Source organism: Sturnus vulgaris, chromosome 15, assembly GCF_052056855.1.
Source record: "Sturnus vulgaris isolate bStuVul1 chromosome 15, bStuVul1.hap1, whole genome shotgun sequence".
In the NCBI taxonomy this organism is placed as follows: Eukaryota; Metazoa; Chordata; class Aves; order Passeriformes; family Sturnidae; genus Sturnus; species Sturnus vulgaris.
In genome coordinates this window covers 14735957-14760956 of record NC_142257.1, presented here as the reverse complement: position 1 = coordinate 14760956, position 25000 = coordinate 14735957, and the positions used below count along the sequence as shown (strand labels likewise).

The window sequence follows — 25000 nt, the reverse complement described above, 5'->3', positions numbered from 1 at the left end:
AATAAGATTTTCTGTTATTAGCTATCACAAAATCTGGCACAGCATTATGTGCAGAGTAATAAATGTCTTCATTCTCACTGTGACACACAACACTGAGACATTTACATGAGATTGCTGTTGTCACAGACAGTAATTAGGTGCTTGATTCTGCCACGGCTTTTCAAAAGGTCTTGGGTACCTCAAATTTATGCTATGGTACATCATATATATTACTCTGAGAAAACTTTACAAGCATAGTACTGTAATATGCAGAGATATGCATATATGAACTTTCCTTTGAACAATACCTCAATATAAAATCCAGTGCACTCAAAGTCTGAAATACTTAATAAAAATAGCCAGTTTTTATATGCATAATTTTAAAATTAACTGAGTAATTTTGGCTGCATAATCACACCCCTGAAGGGATGCAATAAAATATAAATTTAATCAAATACATTTTTAGAACATGCTTCAAGCTAGGGCATGTACAATTTTGATCCAAATATCTAGTCATGAGTATAATATCAGACCTTTAATTATAATTCCTATTATAATTGTTCTATTGAAGAAAATGCAGCCAGTGCCCTTACCTGCAATTACACACACACAGTCTGTGGAAAGAGTAGATAAAGACTCTCCTGTGAACCGTCCCTTGCTGAGCTAATTCACCCAACTGGTTTAATTTCATTTGCCCTCAGTCTTCCATTGCAGTGATTACATCTAAATGAAAAGACAAGGAAACACCAAAATGAAAAAAAAAGGTCATTAGATTTATTGTCTAAATTTTCAATTTGACTTCTATTTCTGAACAATCATAAAGTCTGGGTCACAGAAAACATGTTGCAACAAAAAGTGTTTGGTACTTTCTATGGTAGTGTGCCTGAATATCACATCTAGTGACTAAAATATGTGGCCTTCCTGAGACTCATCACACCTGGTGTTCTGTGATAGGTGCCCTGTATTTTACTCCTAATATATTGGGATTTATAAACCCATAAAGAAATGTCTTTTTGGGAATATCTAGTATTAACCTTGCAGGCTGCTCTTCAAAGTTAAATACTTCTTTTAGGCACCAGTTTTAAAAGGTTTTCTGTGGCACAATGAGGGAATACCCAAACGCTTATTTTAAATATCTATATGCTAACACATAAGTTCCAATATTATATACCTCATCTTCCAATATTTATTTCAATGTAGCTTCTGCAATGCACATGGAGCTTTGGAAACTGCACTGCTGGCTCTGTCAGCAATGTCCAAAGGATGGCAAAGCAGGAGGGACGTGTGGATTCAACAGCCCCACGTGTCCATCCATGAGACCCTACTCACAGGAAGGAACTAACCCTGGAGATAACCCAGTCTCTTCTATTGTATGTGTTATGGAGTAGCAGGATTACATTTCCACACAGGGCACCATTTATGAAAAACAGATGCTATAAACACACTGAAGGTATTCCAGAAAGAAAGTAGGCATAAGGCTTCTATAAAATGGCCCAGGACTCCCCTCCACCCATCTAATCCACAATACAGGTACTTCTCTGGAAAATATCAACTCCCTGTCACATTTTATAGTTGCTTCATACTGTCCAAATCATTGTTTACAATATTGGTTTTTTTGTTGTACAATAAAATTCAACCCAGTAAATGGTTAAAAATCTTCTTCCGATGCATTCCAAGCTACACAGTGCAATGTGTGGATATAATGTCAATTCTTTTGAACATGAGCCATACATGGAATTTTACATGGAGTTTGCTCCTCCCCCAAAATCTACCTTGACCTTGCAAACTAGGAAGTTGTTACCTTAGTCTCCTGGGGAAATCATAGTGATACTTGCTAGGCTATTAAAAATACCATACAATAAATTTCAATCCAAAGACCACAAATAAACAAACAAAACCCAGTATGAATTTCCAGTAAATCTCAAACAAACTAGTCTATCAATTAGCCCAAAAAGCCCACTCAAAGAGGGCCTGGGGTTGTGATTACTCCATGTATCAACAATTAGATGAATTCATTTAATTGATCAGATACATAAGCGTGAAATAAAGAAAAAATGGAAAAATACAGTAAGTATACACAATCACATTGGCCTCTCAGGCAAAACAGTGTCATGTAAGGATTTTTTTTTCCATCATGTGACTCATTATGCAGTACTAATTACATCATCTCCTCATCTTGCTGCCTCTAGACACTCAATTGCTATGGATTGGTTGCTTTCCCTGAGGCTGCTGATACATTTATAATAAGCATGGACTAACCTCAAAGTAATGAATCACACCCCCTTGATTAATTTATCTTAAACAGAAAATGTTAGAGAAAACCCCAAATATCTTATTTAAAAAATATCAAAGATGTTCAGTTCAGCTTCTGAAAAAATATTTTGCAATTGGAAACCAGCTTGATCATGCAGATGTCTGGCTTACACTTCTTTATATTCTTTATATAGAGATTTAAGAAGTACAGCATCTTTTACACAAGTCCATTTAAATGATCTGGGCACCATGCTTTTTGCTTTCTGAATTAATTCAAACTTTAATACATGACTACTTCTGATAATGCCATGAATTATATGTAAACTTTGATCATACATACTTGAGTGGACAGTGCCAGAATTTAGTCTTGGTCTGTCATTGTTCATGTAACTTCAGATTTGGAAAGAGAGATTAAAATATTTGCTGTTTTTTCCGAATACTTTCCAAAGCCAAGGCATACCATTGGAAAATTATAGAAAACTGAAAATTAAGGAAAATGAAAAATTTCCAGACCTTCTACAAACACATGCAGTATAGTGACTTTAACGAAGATGTGTTAATTGTCATGGGGGTGTTCAAAAGATTTATCTCTTTATTAAGACAACAAACAGTTTGTACCAGAGAACCATATGTTGAGGTAGATTCCTACCAAACATTTTATCTTCAACAATTCTAACATGCTCAGCACATCAGGGGTGCAAACCATGATGTTCACTCCAACAATATTGATATCTATTTCCAAATCATTTAATGACTTAAATTGAAATCTAATCCTCTAAATTATGAAGAGGCTAAATTCCTTGCATCATAGTTTTTCAAGACATACATGAGGAACATCCACCCTCACACTTGCACATTACTTCACACATCTCAGAATGAAGAGCACCAGGATCATCAGAATTCATGGAGCAAAAATAGCTTTATGGAGCTAAATCACTCATTTAGCACGAATGTTATGGGAATGTTCCATGGCTGATTTGGGTATTTTTCATATTATTATTTTATTTTCATTCCATAGTCATTACACTGACAAGGTACATAATAGAAACTATAACTGTGGTTGCAGTATATTTAAATTACAATGTAATTTTTTTCTGCCACAGTTCAAAGTAGCAGCACATCTGGCTGCTTATCTCTTCTAAAGGTGACCAAGAAATCACAAATTTTCTGAACTGTACATTGGGATACTGTATATTGGGGGAAAGCCTTATTGTTATGCTGAGCAGACATGTTATTTACTGGTCAAATCAGAGTATTCAAATTGATCACTGATCCCACACCCACATGAAGAATACATGATAGGCTTTTACGTACTTTTTCTGCATGTATAGAAAAGGAAAGTTTTGTCTAATACCTCCCTGGACTCTTGCTTGCATTGGTGCTTCACACAGCCTTAAGTCCCAAATATACATACTGGATCATTCCCCTCTCCACCTCAAGAGAGAGCAATGCATCCTTGAGGAATGGATGTCACAAAAAGATTCTCTGCCATAAAAATGGTCTCCATTCTATAGTAAAATGAGTCAAAGCCACAGTCAATTATGGGCACAATATACAGCAGCATATCCATGATTACCACAAAGAAAACTCAGACAAACGTGATCCTCAGAGTTTGAGTAGAAAAATACAACATAACAGCCTACTCAGAAATGTTAAGTCTCTTTTCAATGAAATAAAATCAGGTATAAGCTGTAGCTGCAGAGGTGGAGGAAGCTCAATGTTATTAGCATTTCTGAATGTTACCAGTGTTAACAAATGCAAGTATTTATGAGGAAGAATATAGGGGGAAATATCTGCTTGTGTGTCTTTTATGACACACAGAGAATAGATCCATAGGATACAAGAGCATAGTAGAAATTCAAGGATGCCAAGGCCTGACAATAACATAAACAAGGGTGTACAAAAAAAGTAGTCAAATCAGATGACAAACATATTCACCTCTCTCGGGCTTAGATTTATTTTTCTATTAAAAGAGTGGAGAATAACTGAACTCCTGAGATAAGCTAAGGCTTGGTCATTTCCTCTGCAAAATTTGTATATTCAATGTATTTCACACACACCCTCTTACTCTTTCTTACCTTTTCTGATTTTCCTCTGGGTTTTTTTGTATTTTTTTTTTTTTTTGGCTGTTCCTGTTGATAAATGAAAAGGCTAGCAGTTTATCTGCAGCAAGAATTTACAGCTGTAGCAGCACTTCTAGGTCATCAGCTTGCCAGGCTGACACAGTAAACTTACAAGTGCCAAAGGCATGGAATCCAGAAATTCCCACATTTAAAAGAAAAAAAAATAAGTAAAAGAATAAAGGGAAGCAAAAGCAGAAAAAATAAGGGAGTGGAGCATAATTATCATGCCAATTCTGTTAGCTTCCAGACTATAAATTTTACATGAGTAGGAGCTCCACCCTCTTTTGAAACTTTCACAATACACTGAAAATATGACGATTTAATGGGAGAGAAAGAGGGAAGCTGACAGAATGCAAAAATATCTTCTCAGTTTACAATACCTTCACCTGGGAAGCCTGACAGTCTGTGGTCCATATCCAACATTAGATAGTCAATATGGATTTTGAAAAGTGAGAGAAGTCTCTTCTCTTTTAATTAAAATTCAGATCCCTGGGTCCCAAAATTTCAATGATTTCAAGTCATTGCAATCTGAAAGAAGGCCACTGTGCTTCACCAAGGGCCAGAGTAGAAAAAGTCCAGATCTACTGAAAGGATTAAGAGCTGCTACCAACAACATTGAAGATATTCTGGGTCCAGATATTAAATATATAAATTACAAATACCCCCTGTGTGAGTTTTGCAGTCCTTTATTTAGGCAGTTTAGTTTTAACCATTTGTGGAAAACAGAAATTTAATAATTGAGACTTATTGGTCTAGTCATCAAAGATTAAATGATTTTTACAAGACTAAGTATCACAAATTCCATCTAAAAATGCACACTTTTAATACTGCAAGTGTTTAACCTCTCCAGCCATTTATTGAGTGGCACTGTATACTCATAAAGCCCAGATATTTTAAAATCCAGAAATGAATTTTGATCAAAGCAAAACTCTAGATCAAAAGAGAAGTTGTATGCCTGTGGTTTTCAGTATGAGAAATGTTGCAGGAAAAAATGTGGCCGTTCAGAAATTTTATCATATCAATTCAAAATTTGTCTACATAGAAGACCATTTAGAACACAATAATGTTAGTAATGCAAAGAACTGAATAAAAATCCATAGTCACTGTAAAAAATTCAGCTTAAACTGACTTGGCTGGTGAGCTCCAGTGACATCCTGAAAGGATAAGTTGCAAATGAGGGGAACCAATGGGCATGAAAATTCCTAAGAAATGTGATTTTTTTTCTCAACTCTGTCCAGTAACAAGGAGGTGATTCAAATTATTCAGCAGATGGCTCAGATGTAAGAACAGCTTGGTAGAAGCAGGACAAGGCTAATTAGAGTATTATGCCTGTGCCTCTACTTTATTTTCTACCTCATTCTTTCTTCCCTCCCAGCCTCTCCATTTCTCTTTCAAATATCACCTTAAATCTCAGCAATGCTCTTCTGCAGCAGCACACCAGAGAACCGCAGATTAAGCAGGAGATTTGTGCTAAGCAGGGAGCCAGGAGGCTGTGTTTCCCTCCGGGCAGGGGTGCTGCTCTTTTCAGGTGCTCACAGGGAAGCTGCAGCTTTGCGGCATTCACAGCTGCTCGGTTAAAAGCACCTGTAAATACCCTGTCAGTGCTCATGCAGGTTGGTGACCACATCTCTATGCACTACTACCTAAATTAGAATCATGTGAACACATAAGATTGAAGGCCATAGATTTCACGCATCTAATAAATGAGACTATCAAAAGGATATTTGCACCGGAATGGATAAGATTATTGTCATTCACAAGGTTGCACATCTGTACCAGAGAACAGGAAAACCATTTTGTCTTGTGATCTAAGTCAAACCCATACAAGCAATAAATACTATCCTTCTTTGAGCTTTTTCTTTTTCCATTTTATGTTATCAGGGAAAAAAAACCCAACGTATGTGCCTATACTACTTCTCTATTTTACAAATAGATCACGTTGCCATACATGGCAGGACTTATTGTCCATCTAATGCAAAAATATAAATAATATGAACCCTGAGACCATCTTTTAATTCCTTTATTTGCTCATACAATTTCAAGTGTGATTGTTACTTTTATTTTTTGTCCAAACTGTATCAAGGAAAGGGATGAGGATCCTTTATAAAAATCCTTTATATTTAAGATAATCTAAATATGTATTGCTTGAAAAGACTGCCACCAATGCTATCTTAGCATAACACAAATGGGTACAAGAATACACTAAGGCCATTTACCACTGTCTTTTTTTTTTTCCTAACAGAATATAGTACAATGATATCTGTGCAAAGCTATTGTGAGATATGCAGAGTTACAAGACTTCTTGATTATATATTAAGAGAGCATCAGTAGAGCTGAAGAAAATAACTGTGAACAAGGATACCTAGATGACAAATAGCATTTATATATGAGATATGATTTTAATGTGGCATACATAAGTGAATTAGTAAATCAGACTGTGAATTTTTAGAAAGCAGGGTTAAAACAATATTTATTACTGGTTAAAAGCTTGAACTTCAAGCAGACCTGCACTAACAAATTTTCTAAAGCCTCCTAACTAAATGCAGTTAGATCTTAAAATGTCCTCAGCATCACGGAACAGTACCCCGGAGGTACAGAAGCCAGCCATGTATCACCTATGCTGACAATGCTTTTTCAGAGGAGAAATTGCTAAGATAGAGAAGTTAGCAGAGTAGAGACAAGATATTCAGATTTTTCTTTGCTGCACTCCATCACAGTCATGCATGAAACAGGGACTGGATGCAACCATCGTAGTAAAGATCAATAACATGAGTAGTTTTAAACTGTTCTTTGGACTCTGTGGAGCTCAAAGAAGAATAAACATATTCCCTTTTCTTAATGAAGTTGTTTCGGACTTAATAAGATCAAACTCTAATTTCTTATTTTTCTTTTTGTTTTGTTTTGTTTCTTAAAATGTACACAAGCGTTTGAAATTACCTCGACTGGCTTCAGCATAACCAAGCCTCTGCAGAACTTTAACGTAAACAAAAGCAGTTGTAACAGGCCCAACGAAATAACCAAGTCCACAGCTCAGACAAGGTACACACTAATATGAAACTGTGATATTGTAAATGTGTTCCAACACATTTTTTTGCAAAACTTCAACCATCATATTCAGCAAATATACTGTTAATTACATTCACTGTTTAAGCTCCAGCCATGCTTAGCTGGGTTAGCATAGTTTTCTGCATAATCTGAAAATTTACATTAAAATCTCTATATAACATATAAATAATAACGCAAAGAGTCCAGGCAACTTTATCTTATTTTACATCAGATAACTTCCAGCAGTGGTTGTATCGCTTTTAGGCAAAGAAACTGTGAAAACCACCATGGAAATGGAAAGATCTTTATACCATATTTTTAGTAAAAAAGCTTCTAGAAAGCAGGCAATCAGTACAATGCAATAATTTGGGGATGTTTTAATCATACCATTAGGATTGTAGAACTAACAAGCAAAAGGATGTTCCTATTAGTGTCTCCAACAGTAATTGTTATTTTAATTGTCTGAAATAAACTCTGCTGCCCCCTGGCTAGTCATAACTATGATGGTGTAGACCTGATTTCCCTTCAGAAGATAGAAGTGCAATGGAAAACTGCCCTGTGAATAAACACGAAGCTAAAATAGAGCAGTTACTAATTTTCATAAAGATTGTTAGGGAGTAAAAACAAAACAAAAAAACCCACACCCTAAAAATAAAGTGGAATACAATGTCATAAATTTTCCTGGTCACTAAAGCTTTCTGGCATTACACAACATTTTAATCATGTATCTGACATGAAAATTAATGGAGGAAGGATGGTCTTGTAACTCCTTCATCTTCTGGCTCTTCTGACAAGAATCCCATGTAGGTGATCATTATAATGTATAATTTGGGTGATTTAAAGTTTATTGGAAAGAGAGGACATTAAAAGTAATTTTAGAAACTGATGTTTTACAAAATATCCTTGACCATCATATTCAAGGTAGAATCAAGGTCCCTAGCCAGTTAATCACAGATATTTACTTAAATTAATATTTGCATCTAAATCAAGCAGTATCAAAGTCTTCATCTGTTAATAAACCACGTTTGGTGCTTATCTCACTTTGCTCTGTAGAACACAGCCACAAAACAGCTGTGCTGAAAGGACTCAGGGCCCCATCTCATGCCTCCCCAAGAACATCCTAATCCCAGCTTTTGTGAGGGTATGTTTTACCAACCCCTTGAAACTGGAGCACCAGTCAAATTAAAGATTCCCTACGGATCAGAAGAATGTGAACCTAATAAAGGAGTGAATTCAGACTTTGTAACAACAACTTATGTCCTTCCACTACAAAGTCAAGCTTTTTGACTCCTGGACTGGAAGGGACAATGTCCAAATAAAGGAAATCTTTAAGACACCGTTCAGCATCTCCACTTAGATATTCCAGGAGGCTCTCCACTCAGGAGTGTTGCTGCTGTGTTTTCTATCCAGTGATGATGAACTGTCCCCAGAGAGTTCTACAGTGCCTTAGGTTGTTATAAGCACAGACTTCTTTCAGATTCAGCTCTTAAGTATCCTGCTTATCCAAAGCCCAGGTAGTTGGGCCATTGGTAGGCAGAAGAATCTTGTCATGTTCCAATTGCTTCAAACTTGAAAAGAGTTGGGATAGGTTAATTCTGAGTATGAGCAAATACACCAAAAAGAAAAAATATACAAAGTATTTTTGCATCAAAGGCGAGGCTGAACTTAGGTGTCCTTCCTGCCTCGGTGTCTAAAAACAATTGTTTACACTAATTTCACTAACATTTATATTTAACTGTGTCCCGTTCTCTTCATTGGGGATAATGATACTAAAACACCTGCAGGATTTTGGCTAACACTGAGACAAAGTGACTGATTTACCTGTTGAGCGAAAAAGCTTTATCTGCAGGAGATTGTAGCTGTATGAGGCCTCCGACAGACTGTACCCTCCTGAAGGACTTCAGGACTTCCTGCTATTTCATTTGGTATCTTCACCTCCCAATGCTTAATAACAGTATTTTAAGGGATCAGTAAAGAAACAAAAGCTGGTTTTTTAAAATGGAATAACTTTAGTAATGTCACCTTGCTGCTCATTGTCTTTGCCATATTTTATGGTATAGAATAGACAAACTGTGGTTAGGCAATTGAAAAACAGGGAACCAAGATTAAATCCTTATATATACTATATCCTTATAAATATATATTTTATACTTTGAAACATAGGGTCTCATTATCAAGGAAGTAAAAGTAGAATTTACACTTTAGAGGACTGAGCTTTTAGATAACTATGGTTGAATGTCTCCTATGTTATAAAAGGTTTTTACAATAGTTACGTTCTGCCTTTATAAAACAACAGAAACAATTATTTACAGGTTCAAGATTTGCCAGATTTTAGCAACAGTAGTGACCTCACCTTATGTTTATATCTTTTGTTTAGTGGACTTACACATATACTTTGTCTCCATGCTTCTATGATAAAAAAAGAAAAATAATTCCAAGAACAAATGTGTTTGGCTCTATTGGAAAGACAAGACACAGCTTTTCTCTGATTACAAGCTTTGCATCATCCAGACAGACCAGTGTCTTGCCTGGCATTGTTTAGTTCTGGCAGCAATTGTGTAGCAATTAGGTAATTGTTCCTTGAATTAATGTTATTTATTTTTAATTTATAGTGATGACAGGTACTTATTCACCATGGAGTGAATGAACCACCATTCTCATAAAGTGTACTCTGGAACAGGACTTGGGCAGCACCAACAGAAGCCCCAGGACATAAGCACAAATCATTAGGATCACTCCAGGAGGACAAAGTTTTTTCATTCCCATGAAATAAATTTTAAAGGAAACAAAGTAAACAAAAAGACAGAAGAATGGAACCAATGGAAAGTAAAAATAAAAACATAAGCAGACTAAATTTTATAAAAACAAGCAAAATTCACCCTAAAACTAGGAAGGAAGAAACTGCCAATATCAAAGGGTTCCCAAAAGAAAGAAGGAAACCATCCTCACCAACTTTCTCACAGCCCTCTCAACAAAGGTTTCAGGATGCTGACAGCTTTTTTAACCCCTCTCCTCATGAAGTGGGTCACCCCTGGTACCCAGGGGACACCCTGGTAAAGTTTTCTCTGATTTATCATTCTGAACAAGAGATTTCCACAAAATAACTCTCAAAATAGAAAAAAAAAGCTGAATTTAAGTTATCCTGGCTCTTCTTATGGATGCTCATTTTTAACTAGTGCTAATTTACCCTTTTTCATCTGGAGCAGCTTCTTTACTATAATCAATGATGTCATGTGGAAACATTAGGAACAGATGTGGGTGATTAATAACTGTAGAAAAGCTATTTTTTTTATGATAGACCACATGAATCTCCACTATGAGATGTCAGCTCTTCAGTCTGTAGCCTTTGTATAGTTTTTCTGAGGTGTTTGTTGCTTTTTTCTCCTTTGAAGTACTCAGATGATAAGATACTAATTACGAGGATGCACTAATTATCAGAGACCTGCAGCATTAAAGACTGATATTTATTGCCCTTTATAATTTGAAAACTCAAAAGAAGTTCATACAGTCAAGTTACCATGACAGTAAATAAATAAGGAATACTATTTGGGAGATGTTATTTGCAAAAAACCTCTTTTCTTTAGCAGAAAATTTTTATGTAAAATGTTTTAAGCTACTGGTGAAAGAGGGAATTGTCCTTTGATATTATTCTAATATGTCCATAAAAAAACAATTTGAGCATATTAAGTTGAAAGAAAATTCAACAAAATTACTAATTTAAAAATAACTCCTACTAAAACTTATCTTAAGCTTCTCTCTAACTGGAATGGTATTTAAGCCTGTGTTTAAATCATACTGAAGTTACCCTGTGGCTGAATATGTCCTTGCACCCTTGCTGAATGAGCCTGTAGGAACTGATATAAATTGAACAGATCTTGAGATTCAGAAAAATTATTGGTGTTTTCTGCAGTCAGCACACCTCCATCATATCCTCTATTAATCCGAAGCTATGAAACATAATATAAACTAAATTTTACAAGAATAACCCTACAAATTATACTTCTTTATCTTTTGTAAACAATATATATATATTTTTTTTTTTTTTACTTAAGAAAGAACCATAGTATATCTGCATGTAAAACGTGAGTTTCCCATAACCTATATTAAATTAAATATTGACTTACCAAGTACTATGCCATTCATTATTTACTTTGCTCAGTCTGTGGGATTTATTAAAAAATTGATAAGAATGGCAACTGGTAAAATCCCTCCAGGTGAGCTCCCTAGACAAGCCAATTATGAAATAAGTAAACCTACAGTTACTACAATAAAATGACAGTATTCGATTTTAGCAGTTGGTGATATTTTAAAAGGACACTTTGAGACACTTACTTGAAATGAATTAGGTGCAGTTTCATATAAAAAATTTTAAGATTGCTTTTATTCTGTTATTTGCCAGACCTTTCTGTTCCCCTCTGCCCTTTTCTAAAAGTTGATTTCTCATTTTATTAAAAGGGTTCTTTTTCCCTGTATTTCTCCCGTTATGCTCTCTATTTTAAACCCACTCGTACATATCTGAGAAGTGCTCAACAGAGTGCAACAGACCAACCTGCACATAACTGTGAAAATACTTTAAAGTGTGAAGACAAGCTTATAGGGAAAAGGACATTTCCAGCTATTTTTTTTCATTGATGCTAATGGTTAGAGTGCTACAATGTGTGCAGGAATGAGTTTTGCATACAATTTGTTATGAATGCAATTCCATGGATACACAGTTCAGGCCTACATAGGTTTCAATGTCCTTAATTCAGATTTCCCATTAAACCCTAAACAGTGCACATTAAAGGAATAATCAAAAGCATTCTCAGTATTGTTAACTACGAAAAAAACACAGCAGCGGAGTTATAGGTACAGAATCCACAAGCATCCATTTGTTGTTGTTGTTGTTTTTAATAGATTATTTTCGTTATTAAGTCAATAGATAAAATTTAGAGTTACAGGGGAACAATGCACTTTTGCAGGATACATCCCCTGCCCTCCAACCTCAATTTCTTTTATGTTGAGTGAGCTTGTGGTTGCTTTCCAACAGGGATACATTTACCTGGTTTTGATCCCCAGACTAGGTCAATAACCTTCCGATATAAAGTACCTGTAAATCATGCAGGAAAAAAAATTACAGTCTCAGGTGATAATTGTTCACATCCTTGCTTTGAAAGACTACAGGTAGTTTGAAAACAGAAAATTAAAGTTCATGAAACTTAACTACTAAGAAGGTTCTGAGCACAAAGAGCTCCTCAGACCTTGAACCCAACCAAAGCCAACGTTTGTGATTTACACATGAATGCACTGAAATATTTCGTGGAAAAACCACCTTAAGTCAGGTCACCATTAGAGAATTCCTTAAATATCAGCCTCTGCCTCTAACACTGATGAGTGTTCCTGGGAAGAAAAGGACTTTCATTCTCCAAGAGGTCCCTGTGGGACCAGAGATCCAAGCTCAAGTAACCTGGGAGGATGTGGTGGCATTTTGACAGGCACCAGCACGTGCTGGGGCAGGGGAGGGCACACAGACAACACGGAGACATCAGTAAGTGAAAAGCTCTTGTTCCCGAGCTGCTGCCTCACTCTTAGAACCAGTTTGGTCTGAAAACCTGTTTGCTCTGGCACAAAAACTTTGCTAAAGCTTTACAGAGATCCAGAAGAAAGCAAACAGCATGAGAAGCTAAGTTCGTGGTTTTTCATAATGTTTGGATACACTACTACTAAAGATTTCTCAACAGAAAATCCTCTGCAACATCATATCTATCAATACTAGCACTTGGACACTAATTTTGTCAACAATAAAAGAGTGATCTTGATTTTGCACCTGCATATAAAGAGCTTTTGGCCTTTTATTTGATAATGAGTTGCAGGGGTGGTGTGGAACTGCAAAAAATGTCTCTCCAGGAGACAGCTTAAGAATTGGCATACCTGTAATGATAACTGGGGGAGATAGTGGTACTTTTTTAAAATCAGTGTGTGTGAGATGGAAAAAAAATGAAACCTCACATGTAAGTACAAAACCTACTTAGATATTAATTCTGGGTCTTGATATGAAGTGGGCAAGATCAAAGATGTTAATTTTAATAACTACTCACTTAACTTTAAAGTATTTTATTTACCATGTCAGCATCTTACAACAAGGAGGTGAGGACTAGAGCCTGGCCTTACTCTTGTAGCAGCATAAAATCTACATTTTAATTTTCTTAAGGTTGAGAAAAGGAAGAGGAAAACAAACCTATCCTTTAAAAATTTGAACATTTTTATTTAAACCTTGTGATTTTATTTTAAAACATCCACATGAGTTATTTTCTTTACAAGTGATATAAAGATTTTATAAGATATAATAAAATATTTTTGAGCCTAAAGAAATTATTGAACTTAGAGCTGAAGCATAATCAAATGATGGGCATAAACAAGAATCTTGCTAACAGGAATTGGGAATCATTCTTGATTCAATGAACCAATGCACTAGAGAAAAAACCAAATCCTCTGACTCCTCTTCCTGTTTTATTTCATTTTGCTTGTGAGGGAACATTTTCCTACAGAATTTTTCTTTCAAAATTTTCTGAAACATGCAGAAACTGTCCAGCATTTTTATGTTCTTCAGGAAAGATTTGCAGGAGGGGGGGACTTCCATGCTGATCTCTTGGAGACTTGTTGTCTCCTTTAGATTAATCTATTTGAAATGCCATTTTAAGAGATTGGGAAGCTTCCAAAAGAAAACTAAGGAAGCTTCATATTAAGAACTATTAAGGTATGAAGTAAATGCTATGGGAAGAAAATGTTATGTGGCAGTTTGCAAAATAATTGGATTCTATAACCATTGTGGAAAAAGGATTAGCTTTTAAATTCTCTAAAATACATGCACAAGCAAACAGCAGATGTTTCCTATATTATGAAAAGGACATTCTATACATACAGTTTAAAATATTCATGTGAAGCATAGTAGTATATTATGTTTAAAGTTGTGGGGCTTGACTGAAATTTTTAAAAGGTTTTGTAAAGATTTGAAACCTTTAAAATATATATATTTTTTATAAATTAAAGTAATTGAAAGAACTAGTTCCAGACAGCAAATGAAAACACAGCCATTTAGCTGACATTAAGTTATGAAAATATTAAAATTTTTTGAATGCTGTCCCATGTGTTTGCTACAGATGGGTGCTTTGAGAAAAGATCACAGTGAATTTTTACATCAGAATTATCAAAGTACCCCAAATAATCTCTTTTTACAAGGAGTCACATGGAAAAGAGGAGGGGTAATGGATACAAGTTACTTCTGGGGAGATTCTGATTACACACAAGGATAAAACTTTTCCCAATGAGAGAAATCAGTCATTGGCATAATCTCCCCAGGAAAGTGATAGATTCCCCAATATTGGATGCATTCAAGATTCAGCTGGGCAGCGTGCTGGGCCATCTTATCTACACCACGCTTTTACAGTGCTTCTGCCAAGAAAGGTGGAACCACATTATCCCTGAGGTCCTCCTCCATCCTCCTATCCTGTCCATGCTGTGCAAATCACCTTTTAAACATAAAGAATGCCACAAAGGACTTCCACTACAAGCATGAAAATTTAATTAGCAGATACAAAGGGAAAGGATATGCATAATGACTTTTTTTCCCTCCTTTAACCTAGAATAATCAAGGCTATTAAAAAAAAATCACAAATTTAAACCTAACCTTGTTCGTTTAGGGATTTTATTTCTACTTTATACTGGGTGGAAGTTGGAGTGATTGACATTTACCCTCCAGATACAACCGACCAGCCAGACAATGCTTCAAAGAAAACCACTACAGACACTAATTTTACCTAATGCTAACATAAAACCAACAGCCCAAAACATATTACCCTATTTTCCTGTATTTTCAGTGAGAATGCATTGCAGTTGGTTCAAATATCAGTCAGAGAAAGACCAATTTTTAAATACCTTTCAAATTTTTTCATCTAGTTCAGTGCATATCCTGTTTTTTCTTGCATCTGCATGTTTCAAGAAATTTATGACACTCATGAAACATTTGCTCTTTTGGTTTGGTTCCTACTTAGCTTAGAGGAAGGAGAATTAGAGAGACCCACAGATATTTAGAGTAGACTGAGAATGATATTCCCATTGTAAAAATTTTCATTAGGTGTGTAACAAAATGGGAGTGAGAGAGAAGGGAGGGAGAGGTGACATCCTCACTAGGATGGTCTCTGTGCATTTCCAGCCAGCACAGGGGCTGCAGTGCTGAATTCCTGACCTCTCTGGGATAATGTGGAGCTGGACCTGGGATCCAGGCTCTGGCAAAGCCCAGCACAGCCCATGAGCCTCTACGTGAGGCCCTTACCAAGTGACTGAACGTTCCATTTCAATCCCAGAAACCCAGGTGTGTTGTAGATTAGCACAATTTACAAGCAGTGTGTGGAAATTTATTATGATAATTGTTGCTTTTATTTTTTATTTCCCTGAACTCAAAGATAATTAATGCCAGTATGTGTCCTGGTGTCTGACTCCCTTAATTGGCCCTATGGTGCCTTGGGTTTGAAAATTCACTCACTTAAAGCCTTTTTTTTTGTTTCTCTTTTTTTTTCCTTTTGACTTGTTTTCCTGGAGCTGTTCATTAGTGCCTAAAATATTTGATTACATTTAATTGTAATGTCTTCAATTCTGTGCACCTGCTGCAATTTATGTAGTGGGGAAAAATAAGACCTACAGAAGCTAAAAAGTGACATGAAGAATTGAATGTTAAAAATAATTCCCCTGCAAAGGATAATTGGGGTTAAATATGGACACAAACCAAACATATTCTCAGGTGGGGTTTCCTACCTGCTACAGTAACACCAAAAGAATTTATTGCATAATGGTTTCCTTTTCAGTGCTCACATTCAAAGGTTTCATCTCCATTTTAACGTTCCTAATGATTTTAAATCATATCTCTAGCATGACAAAGTCCACATGGTATTGGCCCTGCAGAGCTGCAGTCCTGAGCTCCAGTCCTACATGAAGATGTGTCACTTTAGTACATCTTTCCCAGTCTTGCCATCGGTCTTTTAACAAAAGATGTATATTTTGCTACCTTTTCTCCGTGTACTATTACTGACATGGTTAAAATTTTCCTGGCTGACACTTTAGTTTTAAAACACAGCTTACAGCATTTGCAAATTAGTCAATAATACTAACACAAATTAGCATCACTGAGTACTCAAATTCCCCTGACATCACTGGAGAAGGAATAAGGGATAGAGCAAAAGAAGAAAATCTTGTGTATTTTTAAGAGGGAAATTACATCAGAAGTTTTTTGGGTTTTTTTTAAGATATATTGTGCTTTCTCATTTTTCTGCAAGGGGGGGTGTAGACCTGTAGAATAGGTTCTAAAACATTTATTTTTCAGAATAAAACTAATTAGATCAGTTTTAACACTTCAATGTTAGCATGATGTGAAAAATTCTTATTTCAGCACTGCAGAGGAGAAGCAAAGAACAAAACTCTCACCTGCTGATGTCTATGACAGCTTATAGCATAGAGCTCACTGTTGTGACCCATAAAGCACTCTGCCAAGGGAATTCCACAATTCTTATGCAGTAGCATCCCACTGCTTTTATTTATTTCTCTGTTTGGAAAATATTACCTGGGGTATTTTAAAGCAACAGTTAGTGATCCAGACAAATCAAGGTCAGAAATACATTTATTCCTGGTATCTCTTACTAAGTATGGCACAGACTGAAAAATACAAACACTGGTTTGTATTTTCTGTTTTCAGAATATTATTAATAATAGTCACAAGCTGTAATAAACTGTCAAGGCTCCCAAGAATGTTACCACACAGTGAACATTTTATGTTAATATCTACATTTCACTCTTTTGGGGAAACCACAGAGCTGTCAACAAACGCTAGAAATTAATCTTACATTGAATCAGACACAGCAATACATTGATGAAGAGATGTGATGACAAACACTCCTCTCTAGTCATTCCCAACAAGCCTTTAAACAAATGTTACAGCAAATGTGTGGCATATTTTTACCTCAATTCAAGAACCATCCCTGACGTCAACAACAGAAGACTGCTCTACAACTGACGGCATGGGACCAATAGGGAGCAGGATGGTATTTTATTCTCTAAATTCAAGACAGATTTCCTGTCAAGACACTTGATTTCTATTTCCCTGACCGCCTGCGTAAAATGGAAATAAATGATGCTTTTTGCCAGTTTTTAATCACAGCACATTTGGTACCCCCAGAAGCCACTGCTTCTGAACTTCCTTACAACTGCACTCTACCAGCCACACTGTAAATTACAGGGTCTCTGAGATGTGAATATCAATTCAATGTCTTAAATATTTTCTTGCAAACAAGCCTGAGTACCTTCAAAGAGGTGATAGGATGCATTTAATGAATTAGGATCAGTCTCATTATTTCTATTTTGGAATCTTGAGATTGTCCTGAGACAAAAAGTGGCCAGAGCTGTAATGTCCAGCAGTTATGTACGACATGGAACTGTACAACCTTGGTACATAAACAGGACCTCAAAGCAAAGTGGCTGAAGTACATGCACAAGCAACATGGAATTCTTACTATTGCAAGTAAATATTTTCAATTTTAGACTTTAATATCACTTGATAAAGCAAAACCAATTAGGTTTTTGTTATTCTGATTCATTATACAAGTAACAAAAAGATGCAAAAAATTCTTGTCTACAAAAGAACATTGGTTTCAAAAAAACATGCAGCTGACAGTGAGGGAAAGAAAACAAAACAAAACAAAACCCCCGAAACTGGAAAAGCACAAACAAAATGCATTTTCCTCATGTGATAAAACCAAGAAAATGAGAGACATTTCACAATCATTTCAGAAAAGACCAGGAGTTTCCAGCTTAATATTCATGCAGGGCAACCCCCAGTTTGTGAAACAGCACTTTTAGGCATGTGGTCCTGCATCAGCTCTCTTGATCTAACAGCGCTTTAGATATTTCTTTATAGAGAAGGTTGTGCTTATATTGTATCTGATATCACATTCAACATAAATACAGAATATAATCTCTGCCTGAGACACTGCACTGCAGTCTTCTCTCTTAGTTATGGAGAGAATCTGAAGTTTATCAGATTTAGTAGCTTTGTGCTGCTGGGCTTGGAACTATTCCACTGATCCTTTTTCCTCTGCTCCCTGCTGCCATAGGGCCAACAGACAGCAGGGCTGGCACTGGGTACAGCCCCACCCAGCCTGCACTTCTGCATGTGTTACTAGCACCTGCATAAAAAACTGTGTAAAAGCAAAATGGACAACAACAGTTTAAAACTGAAATGGGAAAAAAACGTAAATATTTCTTGCAGAGGCAAGGAGCAGAGTGACAGCTGAGAATATGTCCAGCACATGGCTGTGTGGCTATGCCTGAAGATGCATGTGAGGCTGTCACAGAGGGGAGTGCATTTACACACAAAAGACCTGTTCAGTACATGCAAACTACCTGGAATGTAGTGACAAGGTAACACAATGAGTCCTAGTAGTAAAGGTTTAAAAAATATGCATTGTCACAGCTAGCTAAAATTTTGGAGTTTTGCTTTTCAAACATTTCTATTAAGCCATTATGATGGGGTCTTCTGCTCATTCTACAGAGCTCTCCTCCATGATGTTCTCATCTGAAATATTCCACCCTGTTTACCCAGGGGCTCAAACAGAATTCACTCTATTATAAGGACTTAAATAAACATTCCTGTATATGGCCAAGAAAAGAAGGATAAATTCCATCCTGTGACTCTACTTTCAGGTTTTTCTGAGTTCTAAATACCAGCAAGAGTTCTTGTCTCTTATTTTTCTAGCTTCTTGTGAAACTTTTGCAGAATCTACAAACTCTATGCAACAATCAGTGCAATTTTATGAAATCAAACTTAACAAAAATCAAAATAATTTTGAAGATACTGTGATCTTGAATATTTAAAAGAGCATATGTGCTATCTTAACACTAATATCCCTCTAGCATAAAAAGGCATGATCAAGGATTAATGAGGTTTTTTTACATCTGAGCTGTGAAAAAATATTCTTACTAACATTTCAAAATGAATAAAGAACCCAGTAATCTTCCTTTGTGTGCATTATTAATATTTAGAGATGCAGAACAAAAGTCTTTCTTACATGGAAAAACCTGAAGACTGTTAGTTTCCTCTACTTGAAAATCAGGTTCAAGCACGAAAGTTTAGGAAGAAAGGAATAAACATAGTCCAAAAACAATTCATGACTGATCTAATTATGAAATGTCTCTATGCATTCTGTTCCTTCTAGGTATATCAGCCAGATCATTCTGTTGTTTTATTTATTCCAAGTATTAAAATAATTGAAGAGGAAGATGCAGGAGGCACAGAGCGGTGAATGTCAAGAACACTTGATGCAACACCTTAATGATGAATGTTCCAGCATACTCAAAGAAACAAGTTTCTCTAGAGATTGTTTGAATGAAAATGTAATTGCACAAATAGCATAAGCTGAGTGTGTGTGTGCACAAGAAAGAAAAGGAGAGAAAGGCGGCAGTCATGTTTCTTGTAGTTGGTGCCGTGTGGTGAATAATTGATCATTCCTTCCTTCCCTCTGATGAGTTCACTAATTCTCTCAGTGCCACACTCCTGCAAGTGTCACGATCACTATTAAACCAGCAGAGGAACCCAACAAACCCTTGAGAATACCTGCTGTCTGGGATGCCATTTAAAGCACCAACTGAAAAATTAAATGTGAAAAGCAAGAACATGATTCCGAAGTCTCCTTCACCTTTGCTGTGTGCTCTAATGCTGTATTTGATAGGCACTGTGCCACAGCCCAGCACTACATTTATGGGCCTGCAATTTGTAATAAAAGAAGGGAAAGAAGATAGAGTCATTCAGTTTGTCGAAAAAATGGCATTAACTGCTTATTTTATATGCAGTCAATTAACAGCACAATTTACAGACTTAAAAACGATTTGTGAGTTAATCTGCACTTTTGAAAATGATGGGCATATAACAGCCAAAAGTATTCAGTATGATTTCAGACTGAATAAATTCCCTTATGAGATAATGAATTAAGGACATTGCTCATTTCAAAACCTGAAGACAAAGCTGCCTTGTGCTTTAGTCTGTGGTTACAGATATTGCAGAAGATAGGGTTTTTGTCTGGTTTCAGTGAGCCATAGAAACTATTCAAAAGTAAATTCTTTTTCCTAAATTCAGTAAGATGCTCGCTGCCTTCTTTTTCAGACTGTTAAGGAATCCAAGAGCTCATATGGACAAAGCTGTGGGTACACACCTGAGTCACCTAATAGGATTCCTGTATGAGTAAGGGCAGATTTGCCTCAAAACACTTTGATAAATAAAATACTCCCAGCAACAATAGCACACACTTTTTTTTACAGCATCATTCCTCACATAGGCTCATAATATCAGAGATGCACGTAGGAGGCAAGAAAGCTGTTTTACAAATAAAGTAGCAACTAAAAGCTCTAGCACTGCTAGGTAGGTATCCCATTCTGTTAGAGGAGATCTCCAAATAAAGAAAGAAACAAAATGAAACCAGATAAATAAGGAAAATCAAACCCAGAACTGAGATGACAAACAACAATATGGGAAACCACCTGTACAAAAAATAAGCAAAGCTGAGCAGAACAATGACAGTAAAAATATATGTAGCATGTGTATAGTCCATGTGCAGAAAGAAAAATATGCCAGATTTTGAGTGAAAGGCGTTCACCTACCAGTCTGTCAAAACAGAGAAGCATTATCCTTTAATATAAAGCATGGCAGGTTAGTTTGTCAGAAAACAGTCCGAATATGGTACTGCTGAGTTTATTACAGTTCAACATCATCCCCTTCTTGTTGATATGAATAATATCCGTTTTTACCCATGGAAGGTTTATGACATCTAGTACAGAAGCCACGCAGCACAAACCAAAAAGCTGTCTGGGCACTCACAGAAATGATGGAACAATATATTTTTAACATAAACTTGGACTCCATGAAACCACATTCATATGTCTCACAGCCAAAGGAAAAGGCTTGAATTTATGCTAAGACTGTACATGGACAATTCCTGCTTTGCAGCTCCAGGGGGTGAGGAACCCATTCCCAGCCTGTTACCCTGGCTAAGGGGCCATGGGGATGGGGATGGGACTGCCTGCCATGGCCTGTCTGTACCTCCTGCTCCAGCAGGAATGCTCAGCACACATGGCCACATACAGACATTGCTCTGGCGTGAGAAGACCATAAGAACTTAATTCCATAGAGAAGATTGCACTTTTCTGACATTTGCAGACAAATAAACAGCAGAGCACAACATAAAACCTTCCTTCCAATCTATCATCTCCATCATTTTGATATAAACCGTGAAAAATAAATTAATGTAGAGACCCAACCCTGGCCTGCTGCCTAGAGCCACCTATGGGACAGGGCACAGGTAGGTATACCTAAATCCCAAGCCATCCTTTCTGTGACACTTGGACATCTTCCTCTAAACAGCTTTTGCCCATATTCCTGTATTCTCAGTTCTGCATTAAAGGCCAGGTGGAAAGGCTCTGTAGGCTGCTATAGTTTTATCCTACTGACTTTAGGAATCCTTAATTCTTAACATGAGGATTAATCAAGGGAGTTATCCTAATGTTCTTTGCATCTTACTGGAAATTCCAGGTCAGTTTAGAAAAAACATTTACATGCTGATACTTTGCATAACAGCATGTTAACTGAAAAGCAGATATGCAGAGATCATTTTAGCTGAAAGTAATTGCTATGTAACCAAGCTTTCTTTGATGTTGCTCACCACAGTATTTTCAGCCATATTATATCTTATGTTCAGCATTGGAAATTATGTTTATTAATAATGTGGCTGAATAAAGGTTAAAAAGAAATAGTTTTTCTGTCTCTAAACATTTCTGACATATCAAACACTTCATCTTGAATTCAGAGAAGAAATAAGAAAACTAAAAACTAAAAATTAAAATCGTGTGAGTGATTCAGAAAGCTTAATTTATTTTTTTCTGAAATAGAAACCATGAAAGCTTATACTTTCCTACAAATGCTACTTTTGATTTCCCTACCTGCTCACTGCAGTAAACCTAGCTCCAACTCTGAGTCAAGTGTCACAAGTTTCTAGAGAAGCAGATGTTGTACATGAGATCTGTTATTTCTTGGAGATACTGTTCCTCCATTCTAAAGGAGGACATCAAATAAATCTATTTGCTCAAGCTTTTAGCTAATGCTATTAGCTGACATTGCCACAAGAATTTCAGATGAAATAGGTACATTAAGCTCAAGGACACACTGGCAAGGCAAACAACCACAGACTGAACTAAAACCCCAACAAAATCCCAACACCTCCAAGTCCTATCATGGCAGTAAGAGAAAAAGACACACTCAGAAAAGTAGATTATAAGTATAAGTATAAGTATAAGTATAAGTATAAGTATAAGTATAAGTATAAGTATAAGTATAATCAAGCAAGAAATCTTGTTTTCTTGGGAGTTATGCAGATATAGTATTCCTCTCAGAATGGCAGTGCTTCTCTTAAAGCTTATTTCCCCAGTCTTAGGAAATGAAAACTGGAAATGTATAAAGAATAAAAGCAACTTATAGCAGTTCATACACAATAAAACACTTCCACAGAAGTTTTTCCTTTCATTCATCATCTTTCCAGCTACAAAGCACTGGTTATGACACGCATGAAGTACACACTAAATATTGAACCTGGGAAACAAGCCCATTTTTTGAAAGACTTCCTTCAAATACATGCTTAGGAAAAAAAAACAAACTCAACCAAACTAAAAACCTCACAAAGTGTACCCTGGTCTGAAGAACTGGAAATAGAGACTAACTTTGCCAATCTTGATTTTTAAAGATGGCAGAGAACATCCTCAAATATTTTAACTAAAAACATACAAATAAAATCTGAGAGACTGGATAGTTATACAGTAATAATAGCTGTAATTAAAACAATTTAGTGCATTTGTTTTTAGAGATTCACTGTTTGGAGAAAGAGGAGGTAGCATATTTATACAACCTGATTCACAATTGTTTATTTCATTATCACTCTTTTGCTTTCCCACAGGACCCTGTAAAAGGAGGAGTCTCATTTGCTCTGCATATCCTGCAGTAAGTGAACCTGAATACTGCCATTCATATTTATTGGCTGATCATTTAAAAAGCTTACAGCAAACAAACAAATGCAGGATTTACAGTGCAATTTTAAAGCCCAGGAAACAGAAAACAGGAAACAGAAACTCCTACTGGACAAAAATTTCCTTCCTCTCCCTCTGCCCTGCCAGGAGTATTAAGAGGATTCCTAGATGAAGAGCTGAGTTAATTCTTTTCTGGGAATTTCATTACAAGTCTGTATGCATACTATTGTGTATTTTCAGGCAACATTTCTTAAAGAAGAGTTAATCCTACTAATTAGTCATAAGCAGGCCAAAGAGGCATTCCTTCAGTCAAGTGTTACAAAACTTAACCTGTAAAATAATAAATTGAAACAAAGGTCTCTTACCTTTTAGATACATTCTGTGTTTTCATTTCTGATCACATGGCCAGATCCTCAACAACTCCATAACTATATAACTTCAGCTACTTGAACTCACAATCATTTAAAGTATCTCTCTGGAGCACATAGTGGAATCAAAAAAACCCCAAAAACTTGAGAGACTTTTTTCCCCTGTTACAGGTTGGGTTCTGAACAACCTTCTTACATTAAGTCATCATTTAATGAAGGAATCTAAAATGAGCTGTAATGCCCAAAGAGCAGTAGTATGTAGCTGGTTTTGCAAAATATCTTGCATGGACTATTAGGGTTCAGACTCTCCCCTCTCTGCCAGACACTTTTCTTACTTAAAATGCAAACCCTAGGGCACTGCTCTCCCACAGGGATTCGTACATTGCTAACTCAGCTGGTGTAGCTCCACTTCAATGGAATTTTGCTACTTTTTTAATAGCTTGGAAAATGCATTGAGGGCTTGTACATATATTATATGTTCCTCAACACCATGTTTAAAACTGTAAGTGATCAGATGAAAGAAAACCTGCAATTTATCTACTTGTATCAATATTATATCCCATAGGATATTTTTTTCTCTGATTCCAGCTGAACTGGTATACTCTTAACTTCAATACAAATTCTGTCTGGAATTTAGCCCCAAACTTCAGTTCTTCCTTAAGTCCCTTTCCACTTCCATGAAGAAGCAACTGATGCTCTGATAGTCTAGGTAGCATTTGTTGTCCCTGATGGATTAATCCAGAGTTACTTGATTTAGTAAAAACAGAAAAGTCCACACAACTCCCTCCTTAGCAATGTAAATTCTCCCTAGGCAATAACATCCAGCAAAGCAACTCCGTTCATGAGATACTTTTATACCACTTTGTACTCTACTGAAAAAAATTAACATAAACATGTCAATCATATCAAGTGGATTTAATTCGTCACTTTTTAAATCAAAGCTGTAAATAACTATTTTAAATTATTTTTGATCAAAATTGCATATCACTATTATCAATGACTGAGAGTCACTGAAGATTTAGATAACTACAAAGGCCATTGCACTAATTTTAAACATCACTTTTTTCCTAGACGTTGTATATTCTTAAGATCTCAATTATATATTAATTATTAAACATTATAGACTGCTTAGACTTCACACAC

The 25000-nt window shown here is 36.1% G+C and overlaps 1 long non-coding RNA gene across 2 annotated transcripts in view; it reads right to left on the bottom strand.

The window, feature by feature from the left end:
* Positions 1-570: 570 nt before the first annotated feature.
* The window catches only part of LOC148222003 (uncharacterized), a 457864-nt gene continuing 433434 nt past the window's right edge, over positions 571-25000 (bottom strand). For both annotated transcript variants that reach the window (XR_015807065.1, XR_015807066.1), the window contains one exon: positions 571-702. This is a non-coding gene — a long non-coding RNA (uncharacterized LOC148222003). The remainder of the gene's footprint in view (positions 703-25000) is intronic.